This window comes from Gossypium arboreum, chromosome 12, assembly GCF_025698485.1.
Source record: "Gossypium arboreum isolate Shixiya-1 chromosome 12, ASM2569848v2, whole genome shotgun sequence".
Taxonomy (NCBI): Eukaryota; Viridiplantae; Streptophyta; class Magnoliopsida; order Malvales; family Malvaceae; genus Gossypium; species Gossypium arboreum.
In genome coordinates, this window is record NC_069081.1 from 29,523,110 (window position 1) to 29,529,826 (window position 6,717).

Here is a 6,717-nt window from a genome sequence, read left to right on the forward strand (position 1 = left end):
TACTACTTAATCCGTAACTCTGAGATCTTAAGTCTAGACTGTAACACCCCTAGCCCTTATTCATCGTCGGAATAGGGTTACGGAGCATTACTAAAATTTACAGATCAGATACAGACATTTAATATCATTTATAAATAATATTAGAAATTAATCATATACAATCATATTGTCCCTTATTTAAGCCCTCAAGGCTCAAATTATGCATTAGAACAAGACGAGACTAAACCAGGTACTTAGAGAATTTTTCACAAAATTTTTCATATTGCAGGGTACATACGCCTATGTGGTCAGGTTGTGTGGCTCACACGGCTGTGTCTCAGCCCATGTCCATACCCGTGTAACTCTCTGACTTAGGTCACATGGCCAATCACACACCCGTGTGCTAGGCCATGTGTAAGTGTAGGGGTCACACGGCCAAGCCACACACCTATGTGCCAGGCCGTGTGAAAATTTTTGATCATTCTGTCTTGAATTTTAATGATGCAGAGGCCACATGGCCAAAACACACGCTCATGTGCTAAGTCGTGTGTCACACACGGCCAAGACACACGCCTGTGTCTCTATCTGTGTAGACAAAATGAGGCCATTTCCTAGCCATATTTCTCACCCAAACTTTTCTTCCACCTATAATAACACTTAAATACATTCACAAACCATATCAAATCACTTAAAACAAACCCAAAACTATTTCATAAACTTGACATTTTACACATACAACCAATGTGCTTTTAGGCACCTCTAATAGCCAATTTATTAGTATGTCATTCCAAAACTTATACTTACCTAGATACCAAATGCATAACTGCTTAATCAATTTCATACTTCAAACATGATAATACTGTATATACCAAAACATGACCATTATAAGCCATTCCAATGGCTAATTACAACCAAAACATTTATATGCCAACATTGGCCAAGTTAACCTATACATGTTGTAACACCCCTAACCTGTATCTGTTGTTGGAACAGGGTTTTGGAGCATTATCGAAACTACCAGAAACATTTACAGATAAATCATGTCAATCACTATTCATTAGCCAAGATCATTCGTAACGTCCTTTAAATGGACCCTCGAGGTGCAATACAAGCATTACAAAAGAGTCGGGACATAATCGGAACCTCTAAGAATTTTTTCGTGACATTTCAAAAATTTTCTAAAGTTGTAGGGCTCACACACCCAGATGGTCTAGGGACACACCCGTGTGGTCAGGCCATGTACTACACACACCTGTGTCCCTAACCCGTGTAACTCTATGACTTTTAAGTCATGAAGAAATTGAAGTCACATGGCCAAGTCACACGTCCGTGTGCTAGGCCATGTGGTGAATTTAATTTTCGAAATTTAGGTGCAATTTTCACACGGCCGTGTAACATACCTGTGTCCAAGGCCATGTCAACCACACAGTTAAGACACACGCCCGTGTGCCCAATTTTGAGCATTCTATTTCTCAAAATTAAGGTACAGGGGACACACGACCTAACTACATGCCTATGTTACCAGGCCGTGTGTTACACACGGTCTAGACACACGCCCATGTGTCTGCCTGTGTGGACAAAATAAAGCCATTTCTAGCTTCATTTCTCACCCAAAATTTCACCCAAGACCTGCACTTGAAAAATTCAACCAATACTAGGCATTCTAAGCAAACTTCACCATTTAACAAGACATATCATTGCATGCATAGGTGGTTATAAACTTACCCTGGATTAACTTAGGCAATAACAACCTTTGATAACATATACTCAACTTAACACATGTGTATATATATATATCAAAATAACCTAGTTAATCATACCAAAATAAGCCATTACTAAGCATTCCAATAGCTAGGTTACAAAACATCATTTTTAAGCCATTAATGGCCAAGTTGTCCTATACATGCCATTATATCAAAATAATTTTACTAAGTATACCCAAAATGACTAGTTGATAGTGTGATGATGCTCCAGTGCTCTCCAACCTTCGCAAGCTTCCGAGCATCATAAAATAGGGGAAAAATAAAATGGAGTAAGCATTACATGCTTAGTAAGTTCATATAACAAAACTGAACTTACCAGTCCCGTTTATTAAATCTAAGCATACAATAATAAGTTTTCCATCCATTTGGCTAAATTGCCTAAACTCATGTATCCAATCAAACATGTTATTCAAAAAGTTTACATATTCATCAAGTAAGAATAGATGAGCTCATCATGCAATACTCTTTCAAGACATTATCATCTCATCTCAAAATCCTCATGCCATGTTACGGGTTCTATGTCTATTGAATCATCGAAATTCCGATGGATGCTCACTTAGTACACTCGAGGTGTACAATTCAATAATCTGTCAATTCTTATTCAAGGGTACCTCTTAGGGAACTTAACCTAGGAACACACTCTCGAGTCACATATGGTATAATAGGATTACCAGTCCAGGCTAAATTCATTATATAACGTATGCTCAAAGAGTTCAATTAGGATTACCAGTCCAGGCTAAACCTTAATCGTAATGTATACTCAAGAGGTATTATATCAGGATTACTCGTCTGGGCTAAATCCTTTCTATAACAAGGTTGATGGGATTACTCATTCAAGCTAAATCCCATCTGCAATAAATGCAGGACCTTATTAGTTTTGGGAAAGCGCATATAATCATTGAAATTCAATATTCAATCGGGACTTACCCCTTGTTCACCATATCAAGCATGTATTAATTTTCTCATTATAACATTCAATTAATGTACAAAACTATAAGTCACATTCCATACAACACAACATTCAATTAAACATATTTACATGTCAGATTAAGTTACATGAACTTACCTCGACACATGTTCGTGTTAGAAATCTACTAATCCGAAACCTTTTCTTTTCCTCGATCTAACCTCGAATTAGTGTTGTCCAGATCTATATAAATGACTTTAACCATCAATTTTACACATTTCATATTTAAATGGACTCAATTTATGTCCTAGGCAAAATGTAACACCCCTTTCCTATACTCGAGACTGGGATCAAGTACAAGGCGTTACCAGACATGTACTCGAACATTTTTGGGAAATACGGGTTATAAAATTTCGTTCCAATTTGAACCCAATCAAACAACATCTTAGTGTCCCTATTATGGGCCTACGGGGCCCAAAAAATACATTGAGAAAGGTTTGAGACTAAATTGAGGACCTAAGGAAGTTCTTGAAAATTTTTCTAAGTTAAGCTTCACACGCCCGTGTAGAGGCAATGCACACGCTCGTGTGCTTTGGGACACGCCCCTGTTCGCTACCCATGTGGAAGTAATTGAATTTATTTTCTATTTCGAACCTACAGGGGTTTTCACATGGCCAAGCACACGCCCGTGTCCCTAGCTCGTGTCCTTTACACGGCCTAGACATGCCCGTGTGGTCGCCCGTGTCCAAAAACTCGAGCATTCTGTTTATGACGTCAGCATACATTTAAGGCCACACGACCAAGACACACGCCTATGTGCTAGGCCGTGCCCTCCACACGGCCATGTCTCTACCTATGTGTTTATTACCATGCATTCTGACTTAATATTTTTAGGTGTAGTGGACAGACGGCCATTTCACACGCCCATGGGGTGGTCCGTTGTCACACACGGCCTAGACACACACCCGTATGTCCACCCGTGTGGACCTTGTTAGGCTATTTTCCAAGCCTTAGGTCACCTTAATAACCATATCCATTTATAGTTTTCAATAACACTTAACATGGTCTAATTATACTCTTAAATGACCTTAATATACCTCATTGCATGTAAACCTCATCTCATTGGTTTTTATATATGCTAGGTTGTCCCCTTTATCTTAAGGATTTCCATGACTTGTGACTCAATTAAGATTGGCTCATTATCTTAACTCATTTCCAAAATTGAGGCCTAACCACCTCATCTAATTTGGTCATGCTACATATGACTAATTGTAATACACCATATTTAATCATCACAAGAACATTGGAACATAACATCCACAATTTGGTAGGTCATAACCTATATCAACATGAGCCAATTTCAATGGCCATATATAAGTGAATATGTATACTTTTATAAGCATTCATATTGGCTAATTAAATGAGACATATAACAAAATAACAAAAGGCCTATACAAGCCATCGAACAAAATAAGAGTATCTATATACCAAGGCTAGGCAAAATGATAGTGTGTTGACTTTCCAATCGTCTCCCAATCCTTGCGAGCCCATGAGCTCTGTAAGACAGGGAAAAGAGAGGGGTTAGCATATACATGCTTAGTAAGCCTGAATAACTGAAAAGTAGACTTACCAATTAATTAGCATGCATCCATATTAGGCAATTGATAAACTGTAATTTATACATATTTTTACCCCATGTTTAATGCATTTTATGGATGATTTCCTATTAGAATTGGTGAATTCGATGCTCCTAATGCTTTAATTTCATGTTTTATACTTAGGAGAGCATAGGAGAGCGAAAGGAATGAGAAACGGGCCAAAAATGGAGAAAATGGGCCAAAGTATGAAATCAACACGGCCTGGACCTCCTCACACGGGCAGACCACACGACCGTGTCAATTTGGCAAGCTCGAGCACGGCCTGAAGTAATTGCACACGGGCGTGTCCCTACCGAGCCCAAGTTGAGTCCAATTCAGAAAAGGCTAATTTTAAGGGCTCTTAGGCATTCCAAAGCCTATAAATACACTCTAGAGGAGGAGGAAAAGTGAGGCATAAAATAGGGAGGAAGGAATTTCTTCAAGGAAGCCGATTGATCCATCTCAGAAGCCGGATTCACCATCAAGACTGAAGATCTCTCCTAAATTTCCCCTTCAGGAGTTTTGGGTTTTTTTTTATGTTTTGTATTCTTTATTATTCTGAGAAGTTTTCTTATTTAGTTATGAACTAAAAACCCTAAATACCTAAGGGGAATGAAACCTAAAACGAATCTTGTTATTATTTTCTGAATTGTATGATAAATATTTAACTTGTTCTTAATTATGTGTTCTTAATTCTTGTTTTGATATCCCAGGATACTGGTTCAAGATAACCTCTTATTCAGAGGAGGAATAGACCCTGTGTAAGAGTACATTTTTCATAATTAAGTGGAGTTGTTTGTGCGCCTAGACACAGGGTGACAAGATTTTGCCGGATTAGGGTGAAACCTAATAAGGGGATCCATAGATCGAGTTAATGCAACCCTAGGGTGTTAATTAGAGAAAGGTCTCAAATATTCAATCTAGGGATTAGACGTTATTAGTCTTGAATAGCGATAATAACATAACTTAGGGATCTCTACAGAACAAGTTAAATGAATAAATCGTCCGATTCGGAGCCAGAATAATAAGTATAGTCTAGGTGGATTTTTCCTTAGGTATTGTCTTAATTCAATCAAATTTCCCAAAAGCAATTCCCCAATTCTATTCTCTGTGAATTCTTAGTTTAGATAATTAGTTAGTTAAAACAAATACCTCTTTATTCTTAGGCTAGATAATAAAAAGACAGTCATTACTAGTACTTTTAGTTCCTTTGGGTTCGACAATACGGTCTTGCTAAAACTATACTACTGTTCGATAGGTACACTTGCCTACATCGCGATAATAGTTAGTTTCAAGAACAATTAATTATAAATATTTAAAACCTATCATGAAATCACGCGATCAAGTTTTTGGCGCCGTTGCCGGGGAACTAAGATATTAGGAACACTCATTTTTTATTACTTTAGCCATTTATTTTTCTTGCAATTTAATTTAATTTTATTACTTATCTTTTTCCTTCTCTTGACAGGTTTTTATAATTTATGACTAGAAGAAACCCCGTCAGTACCACTACTTTTTGACGAAGAAATCGATCGCACAGTTCGCAGAAACCAAAAAGAAATAAGGCGAAGCTTAAGATACACAGAGAACGAGAACAATACTCAAACCCCAACCATAGAGATGGCTGAAAACCAAGACAATCAGCTACCTCCTGCAATTGCGGTTAATCAAAATCCTGCTCCACGTACTATGTATGATTATGCTAAACCTTCTTTAGTAGGAATTGAATTACCTGCTATAGCTATAATTACTTTTGAACTAAAACCTAACACTATTCAAATGATACAAAAATTTGTTCAGTTTGATGGTTTGCAGGATAAGGATCCCAACGCTCATTTAGCCAACTTCTTAGAACTATGTGATACATTTAAAATTAATGGTGTTTCTGATAATGCCATTCATCTTCGGTTATTCCATATTTCATTGAGGATCAAAGCTACACAATGGTTGAACTCGTTACCACAAGGGTCAATTACTACTTGGGAATAAATGACTGAAAAAGTTTTACTAACATATTTTTCGCCGGCTAAAACGGCTAAATTACATAATGATATCTCTTCTTTTGTGCGGATGGATTTAGAAACACTCTACGATGCATGGGGGAGATACAAGGACCTTTTGAGAAGGTGCCCTCACCATGGTTTACCACTCTGGCTATAGGTTCAAACGTTCCATAATGGTCTGAATCCTTCGACTCGAAAAATGGTTGACGCAGCTACTGGCGGAACCATCAATAATAAAACACCTGAAGATGCTTATGAGTTTATAGAGGAGATGTCACTGAATAACTATCAGTGGCAAGTCATGAGGACAAAGCCAACGAAAACAACTGGCATTTATAACGTTGATTCAGTCACCATGCTCTCTAATCAGGTAGAACTCTTGAATAAGAAAATTGATGGTTTTCTTAGTTCTTCACAGGTTCACCCAG

At 37.7% G+C, this 6,717-nt stretch overlaps 1 non-coding gene across 1 annotated transcript; it reads right to left on the bottom strand.

Annotated features, from left to right (window-relative positions):
- Positions 1 to 6,323: 6,323 nt before the first annotated feature.
- Positions 6,324 to 6,430, bottom strand: LOC128286302 (small nucleolar RNA R71). The gene has a single exon (XR_008276845.1). It is a non-coding gene; the product is annotated as a small nucleolar RNA R71 (small nucleolar RNA).
- Positions 6,431 to 6,717: the final 287 nt, after the last annotated feature.